This window comes from Phasianus colchicus, chromosome 2, assembly GCF_987193195.1.
Source record: "Phasianus colchicus chromosome 2, bPhaCol1.hap1.1, whole genome shotgun sequence".
Taxonomy (NCBI): domain Eukaryota; kingdom Metazoa; phylum Chordata; class Aves; order Galliformes; family Phasianidae; genus Phasianus; species Phasianus colchicus.
Window position 1 is genome coordinate 8,142,995 of NC_143437.1, and position 12,099 is coordinate 8,155,093.

At 46.6% G+C, this 12,099-nt stretch overlaps 1 protein-coding gene across 2 annotated transcripts in view; it reads left to right on the forward strand.

The window, feature by feature from the left end:
- The first annotated feature begins 2,378 nt into the window (after positions 1–2,378).
- The window catches only part of PELI1 (pellino E3 ubiquitin protein ligase 1), a 44,131-nt gene continuing 34,410 nt past the window's right edge, over positions 2,379–12,099 (forward strand). Inside the window, exon 1 of one of the 2 annotated variants that reach the window (XM_031599294.2) lies at positions 2,379–2,631. The gene's annotated coding sequence lies outside the window, so the exon portion shown is untranslated. The remainder of the gene's footprint in view (positions 2,632–12,099) is intronic. The other variant, XM_031599303.2, reaches the window with a different exon arrangement.

Sequence of the window (12,099 nt, forward strand, 5' to 3'; positions counted from 1 at the left end):
AACATGCCCTATGGCCATCTATCACCAGGCCATTAGAGATTTCTCCTTCCATGGAGGAACACTGCATCTCTCTTGGGGCCATGCAAGAATCAACGGAGCCACCAGAGCCCCAGATGGCGCATGGTCAGGGCAAAGCATTTGCTATGGAGGTGGGCTGCTGGCTCCTGGTAGCAAATCTGTGCTTTCACAGCTCTCTGATTCATTACGGGCTGCAGTAAGCTGCCGTAGCTCAAGTCTGCAGGCATCAGCCTAGGACAGAGTGTTCTCCATTTGGTAATATTCAGAGCAAGGCTTTTTCCTCACCAGTATCGTGGGTACTTACTTCAGGGGAACACACAAAATCCAAGGGACTGCAGGAGGAGTTTTGCAGGATGAGAGAACAAGGATGCAACAAATCAAATTCAGGGATGAAAAACACACAAGAACACTCAACAGTAGGAGGTGCTTTCATCTTTTAGGTGGAAGCAGCAGGATTTGATGTCGGCTGCAATAGTTTGGGAACAAGGCTATGAACTGGATTCCAAAAAGCAAAAGCAAAACAAAAACCATTGGTAGCATCCAGAAACAGACCTCAGGGAAAAGGTCAACACAAGTGGCTGGGGAGGGCCCAGGTGAAAATCCCCCTGCAGCAACCACTAAAGAAACTTTATTTAGACAGAACCCGTGGTGGTCTCCTTCTTTTTATCTTCTTACTGTGGCTGTCAGCCTGAGACACTACGTTGATTACATTTTTCAAGAGGGAGAGCCAAGAAAGGAGTATTAACATGTTACCACACAGTTCACGTGGCTTAAATGAAAGCTGCTATGGGTCTTCTGGCACAGAGCTACCAGGCAGAAAGCATGATATTTTTTTCTGTAACATATGGGGGGGGGGGGGGGGGGGGAAGGCAGGGAAAAAAAAAAAGTGCTCTGGCTGCTTAAATTGAATGTAAACAAAAACATACAGACGTGTGGTTTTGTGTGTTTTCATGGGATCACGGGCCTCAAAAGCTGCTTTGTTTCTTCAGCTAACCTGTGGTTGCACATGGCACAAACTGATGCATCTGAGGTCCAACAGCAGTGAGGAGCAGGGACCAGTCTTTGCAGTGCCGTGGTCTGCTGCTTGCAGATGGGGTTTGTGGCACAGAGGCTTAATTTTAGCCTGCCTTGGTTTCCCTGTGCATCAAAGGGGCTGTGAAGATTCCCTCTGAAGGGGTCCCATACTGCTCATCACTGGACACCTCACACCCTACACACCTGACCCATCAGTGTATTGATTTGCTCAACCCTTCCAGCAAAGAGCTCAGCTTTGACTCACGGTTGAAAACATTTCCACCCGCCTGTGGGCTGACTCACAACTGGAGGACGGATCACGGCAGCACAGCGCTCACCATGTGTTGTGCTCACTGTGCCCAGTGACTGTCATTCGGGCCTGAGTCACCTCGCACCTCCGCTCAGGATCAGCCAAGCAGCCCTCAGAGCTGTCAGCTGGCCTTCTCCATGACAGGGTTCTCTTTGATCCTGTTCTCATCACCGCCCCGCCAGTTTCTCTCACAGGAGGACAAGGGGCTGCAAAGCACACAGAGGGAATCCAGGACCTCCTCCTTTCCCGGTGTGTTGTGGATGAGCTGTCACTGTTCTGGCTCTAATGGCAGCCTTGAGCTCCTCACAGGGAGTGGAGGGGCAGCGCTGAGCTCTGCATTCTGGGGACGGTGACAGGGCTTGAGGGGTTGGTGTGGGGCTGGGTCAGGGAAAGGTTTGGGGGGTTGGGGAAAGGCTCTGCCCCAGAGGGTGGTGGGCATGGCACAGGCTGCCCAGTGGGCACAGCCCCAGTGCCAGAGCTCAGGGAGCGTTGGGGCAGCACTCTCAGACATTGGGTTTGTGTTTAGGGTCTGGAGCACGAGTGTTGTGGGGGGTGGCTGAGGGAACTGCGACTGTTCAGTCTGGAGAAGGGGAGGCTCAGGGGAGACCTTACAGCTCTTTCTAACTCCCTGAAAAGAGGTTGTAGGGAGATAGGTGCTGGCCTTTTCTCCCAGGTAACAGCAGCGTAGTGGCCTCAAGCTGCACCAGGGGAGGCTGAGTTTAGATGTTTGGAAACACTTCTCCAACAGAGCGGTGATGCACAGGCTGCCCAGGGAGGTGGCGGAGTCACCATCCCTGCAGGTGTTCAAGAACAGTGGGGATGTGGCACTGGGGGGCGTGGTGGAGATGGGTTTGTGGTTGGACTTGATGACCTCAGAGGCCCTTTCCAACCTTAACTGTTCTGTGAGCCTAGGGTTATGTATACTTGTATGTTACACCTACACACAACCCCCCTTTACGCTCCCGAACGACGGCACTACAACTCCCGGCATGCCCCGCGCTCCAGGGCCGTCACCCCGCCCCCTGACCCCGCCCCCCTCTGTCCCCGCCTACAGACGGTTGGGTGCGCGGGCGCGCGGCGGCAGCCGACCCAGAGGTCTGGGTGAGCGGTGGCTGGGAGGTGCGTGGTGAAGGCGGCGTTGCCCGGCTGTGCGCTGCTCTCCGCCTGCGGAAGGCAGTCCGTCCGTCCGTCCATCAGTCAACCCGTCGCTGCTCGGCGCGTCGTTGCGGTCCCCCCCGCCGCCTCAGGGAGCCGCGGGCTCCTCTCCCGCCTGCTGCCGCCTTCCTGCGGTAAGTCCCGCGCCCGCTGCGACGCAGCCCGCCTCCGCGCGGCCGTGCGGCCGTAGGGAGCCGCTCGGGGCCTGCCCCCAGCCTGCCCCCACACCGCGTTGTGCTCCGGCCGGCCGGCTGCAACCTCCTCGGCTGTTTTGTTTTGTTTGTGCTGTTGTTTTGTCTTTTCCTCTTTAATTCTTTTTTTTTTTTCCCTCTTCCCAGCCCCCTCCCCCACCCCCCCGTGCCTTTGTGCCGGTCGCTTGGCTTCCCGTGCGGTTTTGTTTCCTCCCCGCTCGCCGTCTCCGAGCGGATCGCCGTGCCTTTGTGACGGAGCGGCAGCCAGCCATCCTCGGTGTGCGCGTGTGTGTGTGTGTGGGGGGGGGGAGATATTACAAATAATTTTACAAAATCACGCTCTCTTTGGACTCCGGATGCTTTATCGAATCGGGGTAATCCCTTTTCCCCGTGGAGAGCGAAGGGAGCTGGCGGCTCGGCGAGGCGCACGGCACAAAGGGCGCTGGGTGGGCTGCCCCCCCCCCCCGGCCCGGCGCTGCACCCACCCCGCTGCGGGCTCTCGTTGAGCTGCCGGGGCGAAAGCTCGCTCCGAGAGCCTCCACGCCTGCCCTCCTCCCCCGTCAGCTCTTTGTGAGCGGCGCAACTTTCACCGAATGCAGTTTCGGACGGAGCTAACAGCTCGTGTGCCGCCTCCGGGAGCTGCGGAGGGCGTTGGAAAGGCAGCTGTTGTGTTTTGTACCCGAGGCTTGTTTGTTCGTCGCGTTTTCGTTCCCTCTCCCCAAAAGCTGCTGTTGCCTGAGCTCTGCAAAACGCCGCTTCGTAGTTGAGCCGTGCCTTCTAAAGGCCGCTCGTTTGTTTTCGTTGGGGCTGCCAAGCCTTCAGAACGTGCTCCTCGGTGAGTGATTGGAGGCCATCGGGCAGCCCGAGCCTTGGTTCCACATCCAGGGAGCGATGGCTTTATTTGTTCCATTTGGAATCTGCTGGGGGCAGAGGGCTGTTTCCGGTTTCTGTTGGGCAGCTTTTCGTATTGCACAAAGGAGCAGCCGGGTGACCTGTTGATGATGCATCTTTCATCGCTTTTTATGCTGAGAAGGGAAGCCGTGTTAGTGGAGACGAGGGCTTTCCCGGCTGGGTTGCCATTTGCATAAGCGGTGCGGTCTGTGCGGCTTTGTGTCTTTAGGCCAGCGCTTTCAAAGCGAGTGGCATGGTGGCAAAGTTCACAAGTCTGCACCGGACGTCCCCTCCTGCTCTCCCCTACCTCCTGCCTGCAGGAAAAGCCTGGGTGGTAGGAAACTGAGCCAGCTAGCTGGAAAGTTAGGCCCTTTTCATGCCCTTTTCCCTTAGGAGGCACAAAGTATCCTAACTGCTTCTTAAGCTCTTACCTATTTGTTGTGAATGGCCAGGCAGGAAGCTTTTGGAGTACATCTTTGTTATGTTTAGGCAGATGCAGCTTGCCTTAAGCTTAAATGTCTTCTGTTTCTCATGAACTGGACTTGTAGGAGCACCTCTGTTATGCTGAGTGCAGTCTTGTACTTAATGAGTGTCTCTGTTCTTACTAAACAGTGAAATGCATTTCTTGATATGGCAAGTCGTCATACTGTTTTTTTTCTGTCTGAAATTGAAATTTCAACTGCTAGTATTTCAATTAAAAAAAAAAAAGTATAAATATTTGTGGTAGTGTAAAATGTGTGTTATAACCATTGTGTGTTTTGTTATTGGTTTATATTAAGAAACTAAGTAGAGAAAACAGCATTATTTCACTTTGGGATTTATGGCTAGTGACTGCATGGTTGTAGATACCAAGTAGAGCATCATCTGCTTGTAGCTGGTGATATTTAAATTCTCATTAATTTGTAAGGAACCAATTACAAGTATATTTTTGTACATAGTATCTTCCTAGACAGGATCTATGGAATACAGGAGAACAGAGAACCTGAAACTGTTTGTAGATCCTGATCCACACTGTGATCTAAAGGAAGAAGAAAAAGGGTATTTCATGAAAAACAAAGTCATCTTTAAGGGGATACTTGTAAGCTAAGTTGGGCAGTTGGTTTGGAACTCTTGAAGGATGTTAATAATTGAAAGTACTTGTTGCTAGGCTGGTCACTGCATGTCTTGCTGATTAGGCCATAGAAGTTTTGACTGTAGGTGGCATTAAAAGGAAGAAGTCCTCAGCTCTTTTGCTTCCAGACATTCATTCCTTAATCTTCAGATTCACAAGTGTGCTGACAAACTGTCAAAGGAAGTGACAGCAAAGAGATGGTGTAGGAAGTAGGTCAAGCTCTGCTGAATACTGCTGAGATACTTTCAGTGGAAAGAAAAAATAAGCATGTCTCCATCTGATCTAGTTTCTGTTTCCTTTCAATCTACTGGTTACAGGAGTCGCCGGTAAACCTTACCATCCTACAGTGGTCTCCAGGTCCTACTGAAATGAACAGTGTGTCCCTAATCAGGTGCAGTTAGGTTGTCTGGATGGAAGGCCTGCTGCTGAGGAAGGCAAAACGGCAGTTTCATTTTGCTTCTGTGCAGTGCTGGGTGCCCTCAAATTGCTAGCTGGGCAAAGCTGAAGTGGTCCTTTGTTTTCCTGGAGGCCTGAGGCAGTTTGTTGGGTGGATTTCCGTTTGGGCTCCTTCACCCTGGCTGCTGAGGTTCTGCTGGGGGCAGTCTGGAGCAATAAGGTAACCTTGTGGAGTGTTCTTTATAGCCATGCTGTTTGCCAGTGGATGTTACAATTGTTGCAAGTATCTATAATATTTCTTGTTCGAGTTGTTTGAATATAACAAGTACTCAAAAACCTGTGAGTTTAAGAAAAAAATCAAAATCTTTGGTATGCTGCAAGTTATTCTTAAATTACAAAAAAGCAAGCTTTGCCCTGTTGCTGCCAACAACATGATCTGCAGGAAAATTACCATCTTGCACTATGAATGTGTTCTGATCCAAGTGTCCTGTATTCACACCATTTTGAAGGCAGGTATTACTCGTATGTGGAGGCGGTGCTTCAGTGCTTGGCCCAGGTAAGTGCATGGCTTAATGGCTGCCTGTGTCAGCCTTCTGTCCTGGCTGTGTTCTGCTGACCCTTGTCACACCACTTGGAGCAGCAAATGTGCTTAGATATTGAAATGACCTTTTTGCAGTAACCTTGTAGTCATGAGGGAATACAAAAAGTTAAGTGTGTCTGCCATGGCAAGCTGTTGAAGCCACCTTCAGATGTCTCTGCAGGATGGTTCTGTTGATTTTGTTGGCCTCCCTTCACCAGTACCCCATGCTGAAGGTAGGTGGTCATCTAGTTTTAGTAAAGGCTGTGAGGTGTTTCTAAAGGATGTGAGCTCAAGTGTGAGCTAGTCAGCAGATTTGTTTGATTCAGACTGGTTGGAAGCATTTGGTTAAAGATTAATGGTATCCTCGGGTCCTTGCCATGTAGGAACGTGGTTTGATTCATGAATAGGTAATAAAAGTGAATCTGTTGACCTTGTTTCTTAATCCATGGTACTGAACTCAGTCATAGTTACTTGCCTGTCATACATAGTATGTACTTACATAAATGCCTAAAGTTTAGGCTCAGAGCTCTTGTACTCAAGAGCAGAGTGGATCAACCCCTGCAGTGCATTTCAGGCTGCCATTTTGGGAGTGTTCTCTGTTACTGTTCTAAGGTGTATGGCACTTGGCAGAGGAGGAGCCCCTGGCCCCATTGCTGCATTCCCGTTGGAGAAAGGATTTGCTCAATTTACTCAATTTACTGCTCAGATTGCAGTACTTTCCTTCCTCACCAGCAGAATATGTTACAGAAGACTTTGTCATGCAGCTCAAAATGTTCTTGATCTTCCTTGATGTCAGCTATACGGCTATGTCAGCCAGATGTTTTTCTATGCCAACACTGTTTGCAGCAGTTTAATTGCATAAATGTGTTTTCAGAAGGGCCCAAAGGATTCTTTTGGGGAGTCTTTTAGTAGTAGAGATATTTGGGGCTGAGAGGTGCTGATCTGGCTACACATTAGGTTAGAGTGGGCTTGGGTATGTGTCAGAGGGGGAAAACATGCCTTCTAATTGACAAAAGTTAATCAAAGTCTCAAGATGTAAGCTAACAGGCTGACAAAAGCTTGCCTGCAAGTAAAATACTTGGGCAGATAACCGTGATTGTTTTGGCAGAAAAGCTTTTGTTGCTAAATGCTGTGTTTCTATGTTTGTTTGATTAGTGTTTGCTGTAGTGGCTGAGGCTCTGTTGTGGGCTAATCTATAGAGTAGTACAGAAATGAACAGCAAGCAAGGTAATAAAATACTGAAGTTAGACTCAGACCAGAAGAGATCTGTGGGTTGTTTTTCTTAAGCAGGATAATTGGAATAGCTACCAGAGAATGCATTCTTGCGTGTTGAGGTTGCAAGTAAATTGGATACATGAAAAATGTTTTGTAGATGTTTGCAAGGTATGGAATTGGTGCAAGTTTGTTGAGTAAGATTTGCTGAGTGATAGTATAGCAGAGGTAGGGCTTCAGAAGGAAAAAAGGAAAAACCCTGCCTAGCCAAAGCTGTTTTTAAGTCTCTATCAATGGATTCTTGCATCTGTTGCCTCTTGATTTACCTGCTTGCATATACTTAGCTATGTGTATCTCAAATATGACCACTTGGACTTCATTACAAACAGTTAAAAGTGCTCTTTCTTGAGCTGGGGTAGCAATTTTCTTCACAGGCAAGGTGGGCCATTAGAGAACAAAACTTCTGTAATATTCTGTAAGGGGTATTGTAAGATTTGTATTAAAATCAGTGGAGTTCAAGGCTTGTAAGAAGTTTTCTGGAGGCAAAGTAAGAACAAACTTGGATCTGATTCAAGTATCTCACCCAGACGGGTCTGTTTGTCAGTGCTCCTGCCCAATTGTTTGTCTGAATGGAGCAGGGAGCGACTGGGAAGTAGCAACTGCTGAGAGTTTCTCCTGCCTTCTGCCAGTTCCTCCTCTAGGAGGGTAGCCCCATAACCTGGTTAACAGCATTGATGTTTTAGTTGTTCTTTAGGTCAGGGGAGTCCGACAGGCATCTCTGGGTTACATCTACTATCATTTCCTTCTGTTTTCAGTCACTGAGCAGTATTGAATAGATAGGACTTGGTTTTAAAAACATACAGACTGGAGTACTTCAACTATGTTTTGTTTGTCCTAAGAAAATTTATCATGTACGATAATAATAAAAGCTGTCTCTGAAGAGCTCCTGTTTAAGAAGTCTCAAGGCTCCTTTTCTCTTAAATGTTAAAATGTGTACTGAGTTTTTTCTGATTTTTTTTTTTCTTTTGATGCCATCCTGATGTTCTTTCTGCTTATCTGAAGCAGTTGTAATTCAATGCTTTTACAAGAATAAATATTGCCTTAATCGTGGTTTAACACAAGATTTGGCTGGGAGGTGAGTAATGGTTCTTCTCTCATATCATATAGCCCAAACTATTTGCTATAGGGTTAGGGAAAAAGAATCCAAAATACATCACATGTGGAGTCTTACTATCAAGTAATTCACTTCCTTTTAAAGAACTTGTTGCTCATTTTCCTTTTGTAATGCACCTCTTGGGATAAGCTGCTAATTCTAAAAATGTCAGTTCTACCATTTCCCAGTAATGTATTTCTTTCTTTGTTTGCTTTTCCCCCAAGCCACTTTAAGTACTCAGAGGCATGTTTAACATATAAGAAAATAAACCCAACTAGGTGTTTGATAAATACTGCACCTCACTGCATTCTGTTCATTGCTGTATTTCAAGACTAGCAGAAGATGGCTGTAAACTTCATTTCTTAAGTAAGAGTACAGGGGCCTCGGGCCTTAGTTAATGTCAGGTAGGTTATGTAGTTGGCCTTTGGGCTGGCTCCTTTCTGCTGGGTAAGTGCTCTGTTTTGAGTTTAGAGATGAAAAAGTAAGATGTCACTTAATGATGTCAAAATCTTCTGAGAAAACAGAAAGAGTTCCTCACCTATGGGAAACTGGAGCCATTGATTGTCCATTGAGCCATTTCCATAATCAAACCTGTATGGTAATTCAGTTTCATATTTGGGATACTGTATTCTGAGATCCACAGCAAGCTGTATGATGCTCACCTATGGTGGGAGTGCATTGGTTGTCCATTAATGGCTTCTGCACTGCACCAGTAGTGATGATTGAAAGCTGATTGGTTGGAGGAAACAAGATAGAGATGGCATGCTTTACAGCTTGACTCATAACACCTACCAGTGTGTTGGGTGATATTTGTTTAATGTGCCTTCTTTATAGAGGTGGGAGAGATCCAGTTTGAATTCCCTGAAAGTCATATGGGCAATCAGGAAAGACTTTCTTAAGAGGGAAAGGATCTGAACAACCTTTTTCCTCACTTTTCTAGAATAGGAGGTGCTGAGAATCAGAAGACCCCAAAGTAGGCCCTTAGGTGTTCCATTTGGTCTTTTTTCTTAATTTTGTGATGATGCTTAGGCAGATTTGTGCTGTTAGTGCTGCCACGTTAGATAAGGACCTGCTCTTCTGGCCCCATCTGCTTTGCCCACATCTCTTCAAGTTAAACAACCATGTAACTGTGCACCGCATCCCTGGGCATGGCAGACCAAGCTAATACAAGTTGTACTGCAGTGCACGTTACTGTCTGTAGACAGCTGATTTCTCCTTTGTGCATAGATAACTTTCCCAGCAAAGTCACCCCCTCTTGATCCCCGTGGTAGGTGGATCCATCACTCTACAATCTTTGTTCTTTGATCTTCTGTTAATAAGGTAATTACTATGCTGATGATAGCCCACATCAATTCTTAGAGCATTCATTTGGTGCTGTGTGAGAAATAGCTGTACAGTAGAGCTCTCTACTGTAAAGAAACTCAATTGGTGCCACAGGAGCTGCTGACTCCCGGCGAAGGTTTCTGAGCACTGCTCAAGGTTATTGCAGAGGGCTGGAGTGTACAGTGCTAAGGGCAGCAGTTAGAGTTTTTTCCTTCCTTTTGGAAAAAGAAACAACACAGTATTTTGTTGAGGTGATCACCTGTGGAAGCTGAAGAGCTCAACTTGATCTTGCAAGCAGATGATCACATAGGTAGCTTTATTTGTGCATGAGTGCATATCTTTCTGGTCACCAGCTAGTTTTGTTAGCTTTGCCCAGGGGCTGTCTGAGTAGCAGATGTGAATGTAGGGTAGGTCCTTGTTGTGCTCGTTGCTGTTGGCTGAGGAAGGCCATGATGTGGTGCTGGAATGTGGGGGCTTAGGGATAGCAACTGCTTTTCAATTCCTCTGCCAAGCTGTGTGTGTGCTTCTTGATTTTTTTTTTTCCTCCTCATTTCCATAACTATTTACTATGCCATTTTTTTTGATGAACTATGTGTAGCAGGCAATGAAAACTCCTACCTGTACAGGAAAAGCATTAGGAGCGTTTTTCCTGCAATCTTTAATGTAATGTAACCTCAAAAAGGAGCATATTGAAGTTGGCAGTGTCTAAACAGGAGCAGAGATACGAGCGTGATCCAAAAAGATAAGGGGAAGGTGAACTTTTACCTTAAAGTTCTGAGGGGCCAGTCAAAGGGAGAAGTGAAGAGCTTGCTTATTGTGGCAATTAGGCACGTGTAGTGAACATCTGGTGTTTTTCAGTCTCTTAGAGTTCACAATAACAAGTGCTGTAGGCCTGCTGCTGTCTTACTGGTATTATGAACAACAGTAACAATCAGATTTACCTGGCCCTTTTGTTACGTACTTCAGAACATCAGCTGTTAATAAATAGCAACTTTAACGATCCAGGTTGTACTTGGCTTATGTGTAGAGATGGCCAAGGTTTTTCTCCCTGCCTTGCTCTGAACAGATGTCAGGCATAGGGTGGTGTGTTTTTTGTCCTGCTCCCCAGCCAGGGATGGGGCTGGGGCCCCTCTGAAAGCATGGGAGGGATACATTCCCTTCCAGATCCCAGGGAGGTGCGACAGAGGGATGCGTAAGCAGCCCCTAATGTAATAAGAGAAAATATCAAGAAGAGTTGTGTTCTGCTGTGCTATCCAACTAGGAGCTCAGTGTTTTTTTCTGTATTAGGTACTGTAAAGTTGGGGGGGAGGGATCTGTTCATGAGGATGGTGTCTAGAAAGCTCCAGATGGATAGTAAGCTCGTATCCTTGCCTTCATTTTGAGAAAAGTTAAGAAACTCACAGGTGTGTTGATGCTTGATTTGCTGATGTTTGGAGGCTGCTACAGAAATGAAAATTAGCATTTGGTTCCTAATCAAATCTTGTTCAGCTCTGAGGTATGTAAACTAATGAAGTACGAACACACGTGAAGCTGGGTGAAAAAACTGATAGCACAGCGTGAGTTCCCAGAGTTCACAGTTCTCATTTCTTTCTTCTGCTTTGACTGTGTCATGTGTTGAGGTGTGTGACCAAGGAACAGGTACAGGACTTGCCTGAGCCACGGTGCTTAGGAGGAAAGCACAGTGATTTCTAGTATGAGGAGTCACAACATCTGTTTGTAACCTTTTTCACAAGTGGAACAAATTACAAAATGATAAATGCAGTTACTCTGCCAGTCGGCATATGTTCAATTTCACAAAGCGTGCCAATTAGATTTAATACAAATGTTCCCTCAGAAAGATCACCTTGATTTAATTCTTTTTCAGATGCATAAAGTAGAAATGGTCTGAAGCTTTCTGTTTGTCCTTTAAAGACTGCTATATTTCTAGCTCTTGGCAGACATTGTCCACAAGTACTTCATGTTCCACTGGGCTTGTGCCAAATTTAATGTACTGTGTGTACTGAAAGCATCAAAACCAGAGTGACTTTAATTTTAGATTTTCCAGCTACCATTATTGATATTTCTTAGATCTGTTCCATCCAGCCTATCAGTTTCATTTCTTTTTCCTCTGGGAATCTGGGGAAGGATCTTACAGTATTTGCCTGTCTAGGGACTACTGATGTGAGTGAGAACTGTGGATCAGGCATCTCTGCAGTGGCCAAACTCTCCATTTATGGGAGCTAAATCAGCACACTGAAATATTTTTGAGCTCCTGACTTTAGCAGTGATGGGCACACTGTGAGTAAGAATAATGTAAGCAAAGTCCTTCAGCTATTCTCCAAGAAACTTGAATTTGGTAAAAATCGGAGGTGAGAAAGGACTGTTACTGTCAGCTAATCTTAGTCCACACAGTACCAAAGACCGTGGGTTTCTATCTTGCAGTGCTTCTATGCTGTACAAATCCAAGCCTGTAGGATGTTAGACTCTGAAGAGACAAAAGAGAAGAGATAAGGGAGAGAAACAGTGCAAGTAAAAGTTGTGGTAGTAGACAAGGAGAGGAAGGAAATAACTGGGGGAAAGAACGGGGCACGGTGCGAAACAGCCAACCAGCATGGCATGGTTTGCTCATAGTACCACAGTCATCAGGTCTGCTGATCCCTGCCTGACAGCTGTGTCTGTTGGCTTCATATTTTGGCTGTTCATCTTTTATTTTCAACCCTCGGGGCCAAGTAGCTGCGCATAAGCATGGCTTCTGGCCAGGTGGCT